The sequence below is a fragment of the Ovis aries genome, chromosome X (assembly GCF_016772045.2).
Source record: "Ovis aries strain OAR_USU_Benz2616 breed Rambouillet chromosome X, ARS-UI_Ramb_v3.0, whole genome shotgun sequence".
NCBI classification, from domain to species: Eukaryota; Metazoa; Chordata; class Mammalia; order Artiodactyla; family Bovidae; genus Ovis; species Ovis aries.
Window position 1 is genome coordinate 100,968,252 of NC_056080.1, and position 19,968 is coordinate 100,988,219.

Below are 19,968 nucleotides of genomic sequence, written 5' to 3' on the forward strand. Positions count from 1 at the left end.
GGTCATCCGGCTTTTCAGCTGCCCGTGTAGCATCCCTGGAGGTAATTAGCACTTCCAGAATTTGGGGTGAATTGGAGTTATTCATGGTCATGGCTTCTGTTGTGGGAGCCAGGGCAGCAGTAGCTTAGTTATGAGTGAATCAGTTTTCCTTTAAAATGATTACTGAGGATTGATGAGTTTCTTTAACAATTATAAAAAATCCATTATGGAGGAGTTTGATATATAATTGCCTTCTAGAGTCATTTAAAGTGGCCAGTTGGGTTCTATATATTGTGTGATAAAGTCATTGGTAGGAAATAGCTTCAAAAATGTTGAGCATTTTCCAAAAGCGACTGGAATTTCAATTGCAGCCCTATAACAGCACACATAGTGGAATATTTTTCAGCCAGTGTTATGCTAAACAGTATAGAATATATTTTTCATTAAGAATGTCTTCATATGTAAATGTCATGTAAAAACCACGGATATCTGTATGTGATCCCCAAATTTAGAATCATCAGCACTTCAAGGTGATTACTCCCTTTTAAAAACAATGTTCCTCATGAAAAGATGCTCAACATCACTCATTATCAGAAAAATGCAAATCAAAACCACAATGAGGTACCATTTCACGCCAGTCAGAATGGCTGCGATCCAAAAGTCTACAAGCAATAAATGCTGGAGAAGGTGTGGAGAAAAGGGAACCCTCTTACACTGTTGGTGGGAATGCAAACTAGTACAGCCACTATGGAGAACAGTGTGGAGATTCCTTAAAAACTGGAAATAGAACTGCCGTACGACCCAGCAATCCCACTGCTGGGCATACACACTGAGGAAACCAGAATTGAAAGAGACACGTGTACCCCAATGTTCATCGCAGCACTGTTTATAATAGCCAGGACATGGAAACAACCTAGATGTCCATCAGCAGATGAATGGATAAGAAAGCTGTGGTACATATATACAATGGAATATTACTCAGCTATTAAAAAGAATACATTTGAATCAGTTCTAATGAGGTGGATGAAACTGGAGCCTATTATACAGAGTGAAGTAAGCCAGAAAGAAAAACACCAATAGAGTATACTAATGCATATATATGGAATTTAGAAAGATGGTAATGATAACCCTGTATGCGAGACAGCAAAAGAGACACAGATGTATAGAACAGTCTTTTGGACTTTGTGGGAGAGGGCGAGGGTGGGATGATTTGGGAGAATGTCATTGAAACATGTATAATATCATATAAGAAATGAATCGCCAGTCCAGGTTCCATGCATGATACTGGTTGCTTGGGGCTGGTGCACTGGGATGACCCAGAGGGATGGTACGGGGTGGGAGGTGGGAGGGGGGGGTTCAGGATGGGGAACACGTGTATACCTGTGGCAGATTCATGTTGATGTATTGCAAAACCAATACAATATTGTAAAGCTAAAAATAAAAATAAAAACAATGTTCCTGGGCAATTTACAAGGACAGAGAATACCCAAGCAGAGCATCTCGGGATTCTGCCATTTCCCCCCAAAACCTGGTATTTGTCAGTGTCAATCAGCATTGAAATTCTACCTGTGGCAGTAGAGGAAAGCCCAGAGTCATCTGCTTATTTTGATTGTTCCTTTTTCATAATTAAATGGGAACCAATGTTATCATCTTTGGAAGATCCAGCTTGAGGGTGATATGCTTTTGCAATGCAAAGAAACAGTGGATTTGTTTCAATGCTAAGGCTAGGGCTGGGAAGTCTTGGCCCAACCAGCTGTTGTGTTCCAGTTGTTCCCATGCTCTTCAGCGTGGTCCCCTAGTCCCCTGACCTGCTGGTTGCAGTGTACAGCCCTCCTCTTAGGAATTCTTCTATTTTCCCCATTTCTATCTTAGATTCCCAGCCTTGACTGATGCTGGAATTAGGGGAAGGCTAGAAGGAAAAGGCAATAATTCCTTTCTTTTGTCTTCCCAATGATCAGACAAGCCCTACCCTGTATTTCAGGATGAGGTTGTAAGAGAGGATGTGACTTAGACTATTTTCTTTTTTTTTTTTTCTTTTCTTTTTTTTTTTTGCTGCAAAAAGCTTTATTGTTTCCATTTGGTCCAAGGCTTGAGAGAGGGCTCCAGGGTGTTAAAAAGCTGCCTAGTGGCTGCAGAGAGGGGCTTAAGGCAGCCCTGATGTTAGGTGGGTTCTTCAGTGGCCACTGGTCTCCAGAAGCTCCTAGTCATGCTTGAGGGTGAGCCTTTCGAAGAGATACTCACCCAACTCAGCCTGGGGACCAGCCACCCTGCAGAGGTTGGTCAGGTGGTCACCCATCTTGATGAGTTTCACTTCCTCATCTAGGAAGTGGTTCTCCAGGAAGTCACAGATGTGGGGGTCTCCGCGGGCAGAAGCCAGGCCATGCAGATCCAACAGGGTTGATTCAGGTTCTTCTCTACAAGAAGGGCGGATTCCATAGCATCCTGGGTTTTACCCCACTCCTCTTGAGATGGCGTTTGCACGTCCAGGAAGAGGGCGTGGCCGCCACGCTGGTTGCAGTTTCAAGAGACACTCCGTGCCCTCGCACTTCTCCTTGGCCATTTCGCGAAATAAGTGATCCACACCCTCCAGGGCCACATCGTCGCGGTTGAAATAGAAGCCCAGAGAAAGGTAGGTGTAGGAGGCCCGCAATTGCATGTTAACCAGGCGGTTGATGGTGGCCTCCATCTCGGTAGAATAATTCTGATAAATTTGGGAGCTCATGATTGGTCGGCAATAAGGAGTTAAAAAATGGTGGCTCGTCCCGGTGATCGTGGACAGCTGAGTGGCTGACTCCGGAGCTTGCGACTAGAAAAAAGGTTGCAGGGTGGTCGGAGGCGGGAGCAAGGGGCATCCCTGGGTCTGTTCTGTCCAAGCACTGTTGAAGCAAGAGGCAGATCCATGGGGCCGCTGAGCGCACTTCCAACTATTTTGTTTTACATTCTTGTTTTAAAACATCTCACAAACGAGGATATATATATACTGATATATACTGTGTTCCATCTCTGATCACAGCTTCCAGCCTGCTTTCTCTACTTTCTGTTTTCAGCAAGTTTGATTTTTACTTTCACTTGCTTTTCTGTTCTCAGCCTGTCTTCTCTCCCTGACTAAATTGGTCAGATTTTGTTTCCTAAAAGGAGATTACATTGCTCTTTGCTGGAAAAGACAGTCACTGGCATGGTGGGAGTTGTGTGTGTGTGTGTGTGTGTGTGTGTGTGTGTGTGTGTGTGTGTGTGTGTGTGTGTTGGCAAGGGGTGCTGTGACAGGGTGTGTAAGGCTTCTTTTCTAAAGTCTGTTTTTAATCCTAATGACTCTCTTAGTTCTAAGACTCTGAGTTCAAATCCTAGTTCTGCCTCTCTGTGATCTTGGGAGTTGTTTCCTTAGTGCTTCAGTTTCCCCATCTTTAAAATGGGTGGTAGAAGACTCTATCTCATACAGTTCTAGAGTGGACCAATGTAAGCTTACATTGATGGTTTCTAAAAAGGTCGCAGGAAAAGGTGGGAAGAGGGTAATGGTGGTGGTACGTTTGTATTCACCCCGCTTCACTCCCATCAACAGATGGCACTAGGGAAAGTCACTGGTTTCTCCTGAGGATTCCTTGTTTGACCCAGAGGAAATTGCACAACCCATCTATCCCCAAACCATTTCTGTCCCCAGAGTACAAGCTAAATCTTCTGCCGGGGGATCAATCAAAGAGCTGTCTTTGGCAGGGGGAAGTGTCATGAGAATAAACAGCTGCTCTCTCCACCCCACAACCCCTCCTGCTGCTAAATGACTCTAGGGAAGAGGAAACCAGTCATCAAAGGCTTCTGCCACCTGTGCACAGCTGGTAGTTCCTGAGGTCACTTGGTAGTGACTGGAGGAGTTCAGAAAGTATCCACGGAGCTAAGTCACTGATATATCCCTTTCCCTTGTCTTCTTTCCTTCATTCCCAGAGTGGGGAAGCTCCTTTGTAAGCTGGAACACACTAGGCTGAGATTGCCCTAGGTCTTCCCTAGTGCTGTTTTGTGAATAGCATCCTTTGAGTGATTCTCAGTGTGAAGAAAAGGAGCAGGACTAGGCTTTCTTGTCCTCCTTCTTCAGCCATCTTTAAAAAAGGAAGATTAGGAAGTCATTTCCTTTGAGCTTCTTGCTGCCAAGTGTCACTCTCCTGGGAAATCCAGGCTGCTTCAGCTAGACTTCCCTTTTCCTGTCTCCAAGGTTGCCAAGCCAACTGGCAGAGTGCAGGGCCCAAAGGTAAAGCTAGTTCCGTGTTCCAGAGGGGGCAGAGTGGCTGACAGAGCAAAGGACACCAGAGGCCCCTCATCATTGGGGACAGGCGGGATGGTCCCCAACCAGGCAGATCTGGAAAGCTTTAACAGAACATGACTGAGACATACTACAGAGGGGTCAACTTGGTTGGTATATATACAGCACATCTGAGCAGGTAAGTAAAGGTTTAGTAAAAGGGGAAGGAAGATGGCTGCTGCTACTGCTAAGTCACTTCAGTTGTGTCCAACTCTGTGCGTCCCCATAGATGGCAGCCTGCCAGGCCCCTCCATCCCTGGGATTTTCCAGGCAAGAGTACTGGAGTGGGTTGCCATTGCCTTTATGGCCACAAATATCAAATCAGAACCAGTGCTGGGTCAGAGTTCTATTCAAGGTTGGAACAGTCAGGGTTTAAGAACTAGAACTGGAATAATTCGGCTCCATCATTTATTGAGAGTTTCTCAAGGAGGAACAATAAGACAATCAAGAGCATGGATTTGGAGTCACAGAGGAACTGGGGTTAGAATCACTGCTCTGCCATCTATTAACTAATAGACTGTTTGTGGAGTTACTCAGCCTCTCTGCACCACTCTGAAACAGCACACATGATGCTAAAAAGGATTTTATGTATAGATGCTAAAGAAATGTTTGTTAAGTGAATCATTTTTATCCAGAGGTTATTTCTAGCAAGATTGAGGTTGTTGATGGTAGCTCCCTACCTTCAAGTTCTACTCCGTTCAGTTTAGTACTTGTTCTGTGTCTGAGATGGTGCTGCCCTAGTGCCCAGCCACCTGGGGTCTGATCATTAGGGGAATGTGAACCAGTTAACAGGGATGCAGGGACCACAGGAGAGGGAAAACACAAAGTTCCCGGGGAAGAATTCTGAAATAAATTCATGTGAAAATCAGGAAAACAGATTATTTTGACTTGTTTTAAAATGGTCTTTTTTATACTTTCATGGCTCTTCAGTAGAAATGGCTTAAGCTAAAAGAAAACTTAATTAAATGAATAGGCAATTTATGAGTCTTGGGTGAGGCGCAAATTTGAATTCTCTTGTTAAAATTAAGTGACCAACTAAATGCAATGTGGTATCTTGAATTAGAGCTTGGAACAGATAAAAGTCATTAGTGGAAAACCTGGGGAAATCTGAATAAAGGCTGTAGTTTGGTCAGTAGCTTTGTACCAATGTCAACATTTTGATTTTGACAAATGGCCCATGGTTATTTAAGATGTTACTATTAGGGGAAACCAAGTGAAACTAGCTTTGTGACTCTACCGTAAACCTAAAATTATTGCAAAATAAAAAGCTTTTTTTTTTTTTAAATCAAGTGGTCAAACTCTCTTACTTTCAATGGTGATAAGCTCTGCTTTTCAGAAAAAATTGAAATGTAATTGAATTACAATGTTATATAAATTTCAGGTGTACAGCATAATGATTCAGTATTTTTACAAATTATACTCCGTTAACTGTTATTACAAGATAATGGCTATAATTTCCTGTGCTATATGATATTTGCTTGTTGCTTATCTATTTTATATGTAGTAGTTTGTATCTCATACCCCTAATTTGCCCCATCCCCCTCCATCTCCCCAGTGGTAACCAGTAAGTAGTTTGTTATCTAGATCTGTGCATCTGTTTCTCTTTTGTATATACATTCATTTGTACTATATTTTATACTACATATAAGTGATATCATATAGTATTTGTCCTTCTTTGTCTGACATTTCAGTAAGCACAACATTCTCTAGTTTCATCCCCATCTCTGCTTTTTTTTTTTTTTTCACGCACTTTGTTTGAAGATGTTTTTGAAATTACATGGGATTGGGATGGGGGCACTCGGATACTTGCTTCTACTGCATAGAGTTTTGAACTCTGCCCTTTCCCTTAACAATATATACATGCATTTTCACATGCCATTAGAAGTTCATGGTAAGTGTGATTGTCCATATGCATAATGTATTTAAGCACCCCCTTGCTGCTGCTGCTGCTAAGTCACTTCAGTCATGTCCGACTCTGTGCGACCCCATAGATGGCCTCCTATCAGGCTCCCCCGTCCCTGGGATTCTCCAGGCAAGAACATTGGAGTGGGTTGCCATTTCCTTCTCCAATGCAGGAAAGTGAAAAGTGAAAGTGAAGTCGCTCAGTTGTGCCTGACTCTCAGCGACCCCATGGACTGCAGCCCACCAGGCTCCTCTGTCCATGGGATTTTCCAGGCAAGAGTACTGGAGTGGGGTGCCATTGCCTTCTCCAAGCACCCCCTTACTGATGTACATTTAGGGTGTTTGCAATTTCATGCTAGTGTAAACAATGTTGCCATGAACATTTGTGTACATATAACTTTGTGCTGATTTCTGATGTTTCCTTGGGCTAGAGACATAAGGAAACTGCATCAAAGAATATAAACTTCTAGGAAGATCTAGATACTTAATACCGTATCACTTTCCCGAAGAGTTTTATCAATCTATACATCCAGGAGCAGTGTGCAAGTGCCCGTCTCACTACATCCTAATCAACATTGAGTCTTAAGTGTTTTGTAGTTTATTTAGGAATAATACAGAAAATATTGCTGTTATTTTTGGTGAAGAAAATCAATTTTGTATAGTTTATTTCAACCTAAATAAAATGTGAATTTTGTGTAAAAAAAAAAAAGAACAAGCATCTTTTCTGCATGCACTTGCTTTAACTTGACTCCCTGCTTAGAATCCGAGTGTCAACCTGTGGTTTAAGAATGACCAGACTTGGCCCCTCCCCCACTCATCCTTTTACCAGTTTTGTATATAATTCCTTAACATGGTAGCTAACTGGGACATGATCTTTTTAAAGACAATATCATATTGACAAGTAACTGGAGATTCTCTTTCATTTTAACCTTGTTTCCAGGAATATTGTGAAATTCATAGACAAACCTTTTGATTCTTATTGTTATTTACATGCTCACTCACACTTTAATACCACTGAATGGAAGGGGTGGGGAAAACAAAAAGTTGTCCCTTAGGGAGTCGCTACATACCTGGGATTTGGAGAATACCAACTTGGCATGGCCTGGGTTTGCTAACTGCACCATTGCCTAGCGCTCTACACTCCTCACATATAGTAAGCAGCTTCTCAATAAGCCAAACTAATGACTACATTCTGCCTGTTTAACCTGCAGAAGTAGAATGGAGGCAGGAGGCGTAGAATGTTCTTGGTGGTGGCAGTGTCATTTCTGCTCCTATCTTGCTGTGTTGGGTCGCAGTTGAGCTCAGGACCTTCCTTTGACACCAGTCGTTCAGGAGGAGTGCACCCTAGCCCGAAAGCCGGCCTCCTGTTCTGCTGTAGGGACTGCTCTCAGAAAATGAGCTGCCATTGCTGGCGAAGTAGTTCTTTCCGCTTCTGTCGCCCTTCACAGTCTTAGCTCCTCTCGTAGTTATAAGACTGCTTTAATAGTCTTGTCTTGTAATTACATCTGGAGACAGGAGACAGCATCTTTTGATAGTTCAAGTCCTAACGCATTTAAATTGCCCTCCTAATGCTGTAAAAGAGTCAAATTATATATTCTGGTTTGCACTAGACAGCAATAAATGTCAAGGTGCCATCCACTCTGGTATTTAACTCCTTGACGCTATCTGTTTTCGTGCACCTCGCACTGACGGTACACTAGTGTTTTCCCATTTCCAGGCTCGAAAGGATCAAGTTGGGGAGATAAATTTCACTATTCAAAATATATTAAAAGGCAGAGGAAGTTTGTAAACATTGCTTTGGAAAGCTAAGCAAAGCAATAAAGTCAAGGACAGGAACCTGATTCAGTAAAGGAAACATTTCACAAGATTGTCATCTACTTTATTTTTAAAGCTGCAATAAGATGTAACGATAAAAAGGCCAATGATGCATTTCAGCCAAGTGATATGAACTCTTGCTAAACCAATTAAACTGTCAGTATACTATGGTTTCACATTTTCTATAACATACTAGGTCACCTTAGGACACTTAGTCACTTATGACTTTTTACCACTGATGCAAAATCAATTTGGCAATTTATAATCTTACATTTCATTATGAAAGTATGTTATTCTGTAAGAAAGCTGCTGGAAAAATAAGAGGTTTCTGAAGCCCATTCATTCCTCTCCTGTTCAGGTGATGTCATAAAAGAATAAAATCAATCATATTATCTGATGTTTTGAGACTTCTAGTAGTTTTTGATTTATATGGTTTTTAAAGAAGATGTACCGAGTATACAGTTCTAACCCAGGATGCAATTCTGAATGTTGGATAAAATTGCAGACATTAAAAAGTGAGAATTTTTACTGAAGAGCTCATTTTTCACCTACCTCTTTAAAATGTTTGAGTATGTGGATTGAAAGAAGCCTTTTGCTTAAGTATCTATATGCCAGAGGGCGGGCTTTTTTGTTTTCCTGTATTTGGAGTTCCTGCTCTTCTCAAAGAGATGGCACAGATGGTTATTCATATTTAATACCATCACATTTCTCAGTTTATTTTTTGAAAATGGTGAGTTACAGAATGATATACCAGGTTATTTGAGAGAAAGGTGGAAAAAAGAAAGAGGAAGTGTTGGAGGCTTATTATTATTACAATTCTTATTTGGAAATACCTTCCTTTTTTCTCTCTAGGACAAACATGACGCCGCTTTTGGAAAAAACCAATGGCAGTAATAAAATGCACATGACAGATCCTTAGTTTTAGCTGCTCATTAGCACAGAAGCAGACAGAACTGTTCTCATAAGATCATATGGCTAACAAGAGCATAATTAACATTGACTGTACATATAGCCCTTTTCTTCTGTTATGAAGTCAACAAGAGTTTCCTTTAACTTTCCCTTATGACTATTAACCACACTTGTTAATACATCTCCCTGTTCCCAAAGCTCAGATCAGATGTGTGCCTCTGGCAGTTACAGCTGCAGTAACACTGGACCCTTTAAATATGAGATTTAAACCTGAGGTTCTGTTCTTTTTTGCTTTAGGTCAGGGTTACAGGGTAGGTAGGGGCAGTGAACTGCATTAATTTTGATTCTGCTTGTGGTCAAGCATCTCATGATACAAGGACTGTGTGGTACTCAGCTATTTGTGTACTCGCATTGTCTCAGGTATTTCCACTCTCACTGGCATCTCTCCTGTTCACGTATTCTTTTTTACATTCCGGTCTGAACACAGAAGGACACATTGAATGAAAAGAGAAACACAGAGTAGAAATTGAATAATTATAGTGAGAGTCACTTTGCACTTTGTATCTTGCTGAGAATGGTATTGGAACTAGGTTTAACTGACTTTCCGTTTACCAGGCATAGGAAGAGACACTTCCACCTGCACTGTCTCATTTCAACTCACAACAACCCTCTGAGGTAGACCGTATATTCCCTACTTTAGAGATGAGGGCTGTGGTCCTGGGAGATTAAGCAATTTGCCAAGGGCATAATGTTAGGGACAGGTTGAGTTTAGTTCCAGTTCTAATTCCCGTATTCTATGGGCTCCATCATGGTTATTTATTATTGTTGATATAATTGTCTTGACAAGCCAGAATACATAGGGAATGGTAGCACATACCATAATAGGGGTTTAGAATATGAATGAATGTACAATTTTGGCTTGTTTAAAAGTAAGAATAATTTATTGGCATGATACCTGTTAATGTTAGAAAATGCAGCAACATAGGTAAGATAGTGAAGCAAACAATTTACTTGTGATACTAAGACCTGTTAACAGTTTGGCTAGTAGACTTTCTTTTTTTAGATCTTTAAAGTATATGTATACATTGCAAGGGATGGTTAGAAAACATCACCGACTCAGTGAACATGAATTTCAGCAAACTCCAGGAGATAGTGGAGGACAGAGGAGCCTGCCTGGTGTGCTGCAGTCCGTGGGGTCACAGAGAGTCGGACATAACTTAGCGACTAAACAAAAACAAACATACATGCCATTTTATACCCTGCTTTTTAAAAAACGTAACTATTTTCAGAACATTTTTTTGTGTTATTACATAGATGTCAACATGATTTTAATGGCTATGCAGTACTCTACTGTCTGGGTATCCCATAAAATATTTAAGCAATCTATCTTGGATATATTAATGAGAACCAGTCCTCTAGTTTGATAACGCTTCTCTGATGTCACAAAATACATGGTAATGTGGTTTGTTAAAATGTTCAGAATATGTATTTTATTATTAGTTAGCTATGGTTAAATGTACATCATGTTGCATCTATTTCGAGCTAGTGCTTGCCTTGGACATGGCCCAAAAGTCTAACTTTCAAAGCTTCTGCTTAGACATATGCAGGTAACACTAAAGCCAGTAACCCCTGACAAAGATGGCTGGAAGCTTGGGGGCTGTACATGAGGTGTAATTTAAGGGAAACAGAAACTCTCCCTGGAATTCTCATTGGAAGCATCCTCTGAGTTGAGCTACAGAGGCCTATGGTGAAAAGTCAATTGTTTCTGTTTAATCAGTGTTGTGTCTGTTAAATTAGTTATGGTGAATTTATTCAATGGAATATTATGAAGCTGTTAACACTGATATTTCCAAGGAATATTTTATGATGTATGTTAACACTTTATAAAGAATGGACTATATGTGTGTGTGTATGTATATATATATAAAATTCCAGTTTGGTGGAAAAAACATATACATATATGCTGAAATATCTTGGGGCCTATTTTTGGATGGTGGGTGTAAGGTAAGGGAGTTAGAGAAGGCGAGGTTCAGAGAAAGAATAACTGGCACTCTACAGGAACAGATCACCTTTAATGAGGCGAGAAGGGGCAGCAGTCAGATTAGCAAGCTGCTGCGCTTATCCAAGAAAAGAGTAAGTATATATAAGCACGTTGTGGAAAGTTACTGTCTTAAGGGGGCCTGTTCTTCTCCGAGGTTGTTCAGAGTAGTTATCTCTTAAGCGGCTGGGGTAAGGAATTTTGGAGGTAGACCAGAGGCTGGACCAGCTGGGAGCTGGGCGTAATCAACCTTAATGTCCATTTTTTTTCTTCGGGTGAGAGAGTTCTTTGTTTTGCATAGAATGGTGGGGAGGACCTGGAGGGGAGTTTTAACTCCAGGCTATTTTGAGTCTTGTAACTTTCCTGTAGTGGGAATGATAGTTCATTTTTTTCTCTATATTTTTTTGAATTTAAAAAATATGAATTTTTTATTTTTCACTATGTGCTAGCCACTGTACTAGTATCTCAGTCTTCACAACAACACTGAAGTTACTATGATTGTTTGTTTGGCTAAGACCACACAGATTGGTTGGGGACAGAGTCAGGATATGAACTTGGGGTCTTACTGTTTAGTCGCTGCTGCTGCTACTACTGCTAAGTCGCTTCAGTCGTGTCTGACTCTGTGCGGCCCCATAGACGGCAGCCCACCAGGCTCCCCTGCCCCTGGGATTCTCCAGGCAAGAACACTGGAGTGGGTTGCCATTTCCTCCTCCAATGCATGAAAGCGAAAAGTAAAGGTGAAGTCGCTCAGTCATGTCCGACCCTTAGCGACCCCATGGACTGCAGCCCACCAGGCTCCTCTGTCCATGGGATTTTCCAGGCAAGAGTACTGGAGTGGGGTGCCATTGCCTTCTCCGTGTTTAGTCGGTAAGTCATGTCTAACTCTTTCGTGATCCCATGGACTGTAACTTGCCAGGCTTCTCTGTCCATGGGATTTCCGAACAGGCAAGAATACTGGAGTGGGTTGTCATTTCCTTCTCTAGGGGATCTTTCCAACCCAGGGATCAAACCCATGTCTCCTGCATTGACAGGTAGGTTCTTTACCACTGAGCCACCAGGGAAGCCCAAGTTGGGTTCTGTTTATTTCCAAAACCCATATGACATCAGAAAAGGGAGAAGATATATTTAAAATTTTTTCTAAACTGTTGAAAACCAAGCAGTCAAAGCAGTACTGGGACAAGAAAATACAAGTCCATGGCCAGACGATAGGGCATTTATGCTGGTGAATCCTGGGAGGTCCTTTGGCAACAGGGGTTAGCCTAAGGACTCTGCATCCCTGGGGTTAATAATATCTAACATCAGGATTAAATGAGGCTATGCATGTAAAGGGCACATGGTGCATGCTTGTTCAATAATGGTAGCTAGTATTATTATTTCTCTTATTTAGGACCTTGCTTGTAATAGGGATTAGAGATTCCAAGAAGCCTGAGGTACGACATGTTTACCTAGGGAATCCTGTCACATCTTAATAGTCCTCAAACATTCCTGACCAGTTGAAATACCTTTTATTTGAAACTTTCAAATAAATAAGTCCTAATCAGCTTTGTGGACCCTACCAGCTTTTCCCGAAAACTACTCTGCTTTTTGGGGACTTATTTATTTACTCAATGAAAATAGGGACTTTGTGTAACACAAGGGAAGCAGGAAGTGATTGGTTTGGAGTTAATAGGCAAGCCTTTTCTTTTCCCTTTAACCTGAGGAGGCTTGATTGGGTTATGCTCCTTTAGAGTCTTGGAGGGTCTGGGAGTTTGGAGAACAAAAGCTCTGCAGGGAGGCCACCTAAGAGAGAAGGCTCTTCAGAAATCTGTACATTCTTAAATTTTTCATTCTGTTTTTCTCCTCTCTCGGTCCCTAGAATTGAGTGGCATTATCTTGAAGCCACGGAGACTTAAGAAACAACCAAGGTTGGCCTCTCTTTGTTGAGCTTATGAAAGCCATATTTAGTTTTAGTAGGAATGTGTTTTTCCCTTGGGAGGCCCCTCTATACCTGCAGCCATCAGAAATTCCATATTAAAATCCCACATTTAAGTCTTTACAGCTAAAGTCTGTTCTTGCGTGTCTGGACCAAGTCCAGCTGTGAGACTGCAATGTTATTGACTTTCTCTTCTCAAGTGAGTGCTTTATATCTGCTGGCTCCATTTCTTTACCACTCATTCTGAAACACCTTGTAATCTGGCTTCTGCCACTGCCTCTTTAGTAAAATTGCTCCCCTGCAGGTTACCAATGACGGACTTTTTACTGAATCCATTGGGGCTTATTTTTCTTTCTCCCCCTTGAATGTTTTCCTTCCCTTGGCTTGTGGCAGTACATGTATCTGTTTTCCTCCCACCCCTCTGAGCATTCCTTCTCTCCTTTTTGATGACAAATCTTCCTCTTCCATTCAAATGTGACTGTTCTCGAAAGGGGATGTCTTCAGTGCTCCCTTCCCCCTCTGCTCGTCACTCATTTTCATGGCTTCAACTGCTATCTCAATACCATTAATTCGCCAGTTCTCACTTCTTGCCGATACCCAAGTCCTATAGACCTTAGGGACTAATAATTAAGTTTTCTTTTGTTGTTGTTCAGTTGCTCAGTCGAGGTTGACTCTTTGCAAGGCCATGGACTGCAGCACTTCAGTCCTTCACCATTTCCCAGAGCTTGCTCAAACTCATGTCCATTGAGTCAGTGATGCCATCCAGCCATCTTGTCCTCTGTTGTCCCCTTCTCCTGCCTTCAATCTTTCCCAGCATCAGGGTCTTTTCTAGTGAGTCAGTTCTTCGCATCAGGTGACCAAAGTATTGGAGCTTCAGCATCAGTCCTTCCAATGAATATTCAGGGTTGATTTCCTGTAGAATTGGTTTGATCTCCTTGCAGTCCAAGGGACTCTGAAGAGTCTTCTCCAACACCACAGTTCAAAAGCATCAGTTCTTTGGCGCTCAGTCTTCTTTATGGTCCAACACTCATATCCATACATGACTACCGCAAAAACCATAGCTTTGACTAGATGGACCTTTGTTGGCAAAGTAATGTCTCTGCTTTTTAATACACTGTCTAGCTTTTGTCATAGCTTTTCTTCCAAGGAGCAAGCGTCTTTTAATTTCATGGCTGCAGTCACCATCTGCAGTGATTTGGGAGCACAAGAAAATAAAGTCTGTCATTGTTTCCATTGTTTCCCCATCTGTTTGCCATGAAATGATGGGTCTGGATGCCATGATCTTCATTTTTTGAAAGTTGAGTTTTAAGTCAGCTTTTTACTCTCCTCTCAGCTTCATCAAGAGGCTCTTCAGTGCCTCTTGCTTCCTGCCATAAGGGTGGTGTTATCTGCATATCTGAGGTTACTGATATTTATTCCGGCGATCTCAATTCCAGCTTGTACTTCCTCCAGTCCAGCATTTCTCATGATGTACTCTGCATATAAGTTAAATAAGCATGGTGACAATATACAGCCTTGACGTATTCCTTTCCCAATTTGGAACCAGTCCATTATTTCATATCTGGTTCTAACTGTTGCTTCTTGACCTGCATAAAGGTTTCTCAGGAGGCAGGTCAGGTGGTCTGTTATTCCCATCTCTTTCAGAATTTTCCAGTTTGTTGTGATCCACATAGTCACAATCCACACAGTCACTTTTGTGTACTCAATGAAGCAGAAGTAGATGTTTTTCTGGAATTCTCTTGCTTTTTCTGTGATCCAGTGGATGTTGGAAATTTGATCTCTGGTTCCTCTGCCTTTTCTAAATCCAGCTTGAACATTTGGAATTTCTTGGCTCACATACTGTTGAAGCCTAGCTTGGAGAGTTTTGAGCATTACTTTGCTAGCATGTGAAATGAGTGCAATTGTGCAGTAGTTTGAACATTGTTTGGCATTGCCCTTCTTTGGGATTAGAATGAAAACTGATCTTTTCCTGTCCTGTGGCTCCTGCTGAATTATCCAGATTTGCTGGCATATTGTGTGCAGCACTTTGACAGCATCATCTTTTAGGATTTGAAATAGCTCAGCTGGAATTCCATCACCTCCACTAGCTTTGTCACTTGACTTCACATTCCAGGATGTCTGGCTCTAGTTGAGTGATCACACCATCGTGGTTATTTGGGTCATGAGGATCTTTTTTGTATAGTTCTTCTATGTATTCTTATCGTCTCTTCTTAATATCTTCTGCTTCCGTTAGGGCCATACCATTTCTGTCCTTTATTGTGCCCATCTTTGCATGAAATATTCCCTTGGTTTCTCTGATTTTCTTGAAGAGATCTCTAGTCTTTCCCATTCTATTGTTTTCCTCTATTTCTTTGCATTGATCACTGAGGAAGGCTTTCTTATCTCTCCTTGCTATTCTTTGGAACTCTGCATTCAGATGGGTATATCCTTCCTTTTCTTCTTTGTCTTTCACTTCAACTAAAAGTTGTCTTTTAGAGTCAGGCATTGTGCTCTGTACTTATTTATGTTATCTCTAATTCTCATAACATTCTTCAAGGCAGATAGTCTTAAGTCCATTTTACATAAGAGGAAACCAGCTCAAATAAGTTACATGTGTTTGTATTTTTCCATTCAGTCTCCTACCATCAACTGAAACTCAGCAGGTCCAAAAGAGAATTCCTTCTCTGGCTCCAAACTCCTGACTTTAAGGCAGTGCCACTCTCCCGCTTTCTGTTATATCCCTTGCAGGCTGAGAGAGTTGAAAATCAGACAGGTATTTGCTTTGAAATATTGCCCTCCCTCTCCAATAAAACAGCACCCTCAAAATCCTCCAAGTCCAAATTATTACAGCTTCATATCTTGAAAATTAAAGTTTAGGCTATCCTACAGATGAGCAGTTCCCAACTATTAGGAAAGCTAAGTCTCATAACTTTCCAATACTGCATGTTCTGGGCTGCCTAGAGTTAAACTTAATTCTCAGCCCCAGCTGTGTTTTCCTCAGTCCTCAAGATACACCTCCCAAGTAGGTCCCTCCCATAGGTGGGGCTAGCCTGGCTTCTGCGCACTTGCCAGTGTACCAGCAGTAATCCCACCCCTTTCTTCTCTCTTGGACTGGAAAGCCTACTGGAATGTGAATGATTTAGTGATGGTATTTCTGTAGTATAGGAACAGCTTTCAATGTACTATTTTTTAAAAAGAAAATTACTTACAAATGTTGGTAGTTCAATATTAGTAACAGCTGATGCAAAACATATTCACAGCTGATCTGCACATACCAATGTGTTGAGACCATGAGTTTGAAAACACACAGATTACCAGGGAAGACCCAAATGCCCATTGGTGAGGACTAGTTTTCTTCTGCATGTGGTGTATTTGCCTAATACTACAACATTTTAAAGTTGATACTACTTATCGTTCTGAAGTCCACTAATCGGATCACCAGGTGACAAGACCTTATTGCAGATTCTTTATGTGCAGATTCTTTACTTGGGCTGTTTTTACTAACTAGTACAGCTCCTATCTCTGTGACCATTTCATTTAAAAACAGAAATCTGCCATAGCTGCTATCATTTTTTTATGGAAGCAGTACAGAAGGTTAAAAGTTCACTTATATTTTGTTCTTATGAAGTCAGGCTAAAGGAAAGCATAGACCCATTGAGAAATTTTGGTTATCTGTTCAGTACTTCAGTTTCTTCTGTTAGTAAGGAATGGGAGTCTGGAATTACAGTGGCATGACTCTTTAATCAGACTTGACCAGGATGGTAGTAACATGTATCAAAAGAGAAACATACTCAGATTAGCCTTTGGTGAATGGTCTTCTTAATAAGGAGCTTGGAGCATACCTTTTAAAAAATCTGAGAAGCTGGGTGTTTAATCACTGTCATGAAAAGAAGATAAAAAACTGATGGTGTTTTCCAGGATTGTAATGTATATCTAGTTGAACAAACTAGCGACTAGTGGTGTCTAACATGTACTTGGGGTTCAATGAACACTTGTGGAATGAATTTGTTATTTTAGCAAAAAGAAGATTAAAATGTTCTGAATTATTATGACATTCCCTGTGGTCGTTAGCATAAATTAAAGTTTGATAGGAGTAAATTTACTTTGAAAAAAATCACTGAAATACTTAGGTTGTAAGAAAAGCTTTATCCTAGGATGTAAAATATCAGTGATATCTCACCAGGCTACTTTTTCCTTCTTGGACTGTAGGGTGCTTTTCATCTTTGACTTAACACATGCTATTTAGGCCAAGGGCAGTGGAGAGGTGATGAAGTTGAGAGGAGGGATCACTTGGAAGCATCAGTCCGTCTGGCCAGGGTCTACCATGGAGGACCTTGCATCAGATTTACTTTTGGAGGGCTCAGTATTTTCTCAGTCATCCTTGTAAATTTTTATGTTCTGTAAGCAAAGAGTTTGGCCTGATGGTTACAGTCTGACCAGCAACCAAGGTTACCTGTGGGGGTCATATGCTCTTCAGAGAAAAATTATTGAATAGAAGCCTAATTATAGCCAGTTTAGCTCACAAATGGGAAATCAGTTCAATTGAAAAATGTTAAGTGCCGACTGTGGGCCCAGATTGTGTGATGCCTTCTGTAGAAGTATGAGATGTGGTCCTTGACCCAGAGATGCTTAAAGGCAAGATAATTACAAATGAAATAGTAATAACAGTACCAGGCATCTGAGAATCATAGCTTGAGAAAGAACTATGAAGATTATTTAGCCCAAACTTGCCAGTTACAAGGAAGACAGGCTCAGATTAGGAATAGAATTTCCCAAGGTCTGCCAAATGATTGGTAGAAATCGTAAATATATACTCAAATCTTTTAATTCTCAGGTACTTCTTTTATTCCATTATTTAGGTAGTTATATGGCATTTGGACACACTTGCTTTGATCAGTTCTTTTGATGCTGGGAACTTTTTGACAAGACCATTTTAACATGGGCGGGGAGGGGGGACTTCTGCAAAAGCCTACAAAACAAACTAGTAAAATGTCCAGCTACTTCTTAAAAATTACCAAGTAATGTGCAAAACAGGCATCCTCACCCCATCCCTCAGCTTCACCTCATCCCTTAGCCTGGAGGGTGGAGATCAAGGATGAGGTAGGAGAGGAGGTCAAAGATGGAATGGGTGTCATGGCTGGGATAAAGCTCCAAAAAGGGATGAAGGATGGGGTGGAGGGTCAGGCACCATCTGGCAGGCAAAGCACACATTGCCAGGAGTCATGTGTTTCCCACACTTGCTCATCATTGAAAGGCCATTAATCATGCTGGGCACATTATCTGCTCATTCTCTGAGAATTCTTTTATTTCTTAAACAGTCTATTTCTTAAAATCTCTGATTCCAAACTTTTAAGGGACAGGAATGGGGTGAGGAGGGATATTTGGGTGACGATACAGTCCTATAGTCTCAGACTCGGGCTTCCCTGTTGCCTTAAGTCAGTGTCTGTCAGTTCTCTCATTTTTATTCCATGTAAAATACTGTATGTTTCTGCTCTTTTAAAAATTGTAAACTTTGATAGGTTCTTTTGAAGGAATAGGACTGTGTAGGCTCTTTTGAGGTTTATCGTCTTTCAAAAGCTAATAAACCTAAATATACATCTAGTTTTTTTTTAATAAAAAATGTATGAGTTTTTCACTTTGTCAATGCAGTTTTTAATGCAAAATTATTTTTTTAATTGCCTCTCTAATGTAAAGAACCTAAAGGCATACAAGGACTGAATATTCAAGAATATTCATATAGGAAAGAGTAGAAAATGGAAGTTCCCCCGTAATCTGGGTAAGGATTGAGGAAAAAGTGTCAGGGAGGTAAATGATAAGCAGCCTCTAGTAGTCTGTTTTTTTCATGGCTGCATCGTGCTATCTGCATCCTAACAACTGTGCCAGAATGTCAAACATAAATACAGGATGTCTGGATTTTAGCAAAACATTCTGTAATATCTTGTGCATAAGATTGTGAAATTTGACTGCATAACCAGTAATTAGGCAAATTCACAGCTAGTTGAGCAACAGATTCAGCATCAACCTGGAGGAAGATGTTTTAGTGAAGGGCCACAGGACTGTTTTGGCTCTGCCTGGGCATTCGTTCATGCAACAAATACTGAGCACCTACTGTGTAAAAGGCAGCCTAGTTAGTACTGTGAGGGGTATAAAGGTGTCCATACCATGGCCCCTACCTTAATAGAGCAAAGTCTTGATCACAATTGATCACAAAGACCGGCTTTTCACTTTGCAGATAACATAAAGCTGGGTGGCATAGTTTAATATATAGGATGACAGAATCCAGATTTAAAATGACCTCAGCTTGTAGGAACTCTAGGTCAAAACCTACAAGATGAAATTTAACAGTGATAGATGTAAAGTCTTGAATTTAGGTTTAAAAAATTGCATATGTACAGGATATGAGAGATGTGACTTGGCAGCAGTTTATGTAAAAAGTTCTTGGGGATTTAGCTGATCACAAGTTTAATATGAGCCAACAATGTGGTGTAGCTTATTTTTTTTTTAAGCCAAACAATTTTAGGCTGTATTAGAAGCATGTGTGCTGATCAGACCACATCTGGAGTATTATGTTCAAGTATAGTCACCACATTTTACGAACATTGACAAAGTTGAGTATATCCAGAAGACAGTGACCAGGATGGGTCTGAAAATCCTATCACATGAGAAATGGTTGAAAGAAAAACCTGAGGGTGGGGGTGGAGTGTCAGCCTTTGCTTTAAGCCTCGGCTTAGACCCTTCAAGTCTTGGTTAGGTTTCATGGCTCTGTACTTCCACATTCCTCTGAACAGCCCTCTTGCCTTTTGCACTAGACTAGAGTTTTGTTAGACCAGGATTCAGTCTTTGTTCACTGTGACGTCAGTTAGTCCAGCACTGTGTTTGATAACGAGGTCTGTCCCCAGCAATGCTTACAGAATGATGGAGTGAAATTTCCAAGTGTGACACCTTATGTACAGCTGGGGGAAAATGGATAAAGAACTATAATGCCTGGCATCTATAGTCATTAAAGAACAGAAAAGAAATGTCAAAGTTCCTAAAAGTTTTTGAATGATTCTCCTTTAGTCATTTTCTTTTGCCTTCTGCTAGGATCTAATACTAGATTTGCATGTCTGTTTTAACAGAAACCCTAAAAATGCATTCTCTCCAAAAGGA

At 40.9% G+C, this 19,968-nt stretch overlaps 1 protein-coding gene and 1 pseudogene across 1 annotated transcript in view; one reads left to right on the forward strand and one right to left on the reverse strand.

Moving 5' to 3' along the window:
- The window catches only part of GPC3 (glypican 3), a 451,564-nt gene that overhangs the window by 56,447 nt on the left and 375,149 nt on the right, over positions 1 to 19,968 (forward strand). The gene's annotated exons all lie outside the window — the stretch shown is intronic.
- Positions 2,180 to 2,701, reverse strand: LOC114111761 (ferritin light chain-like; annotated as a pseudogene).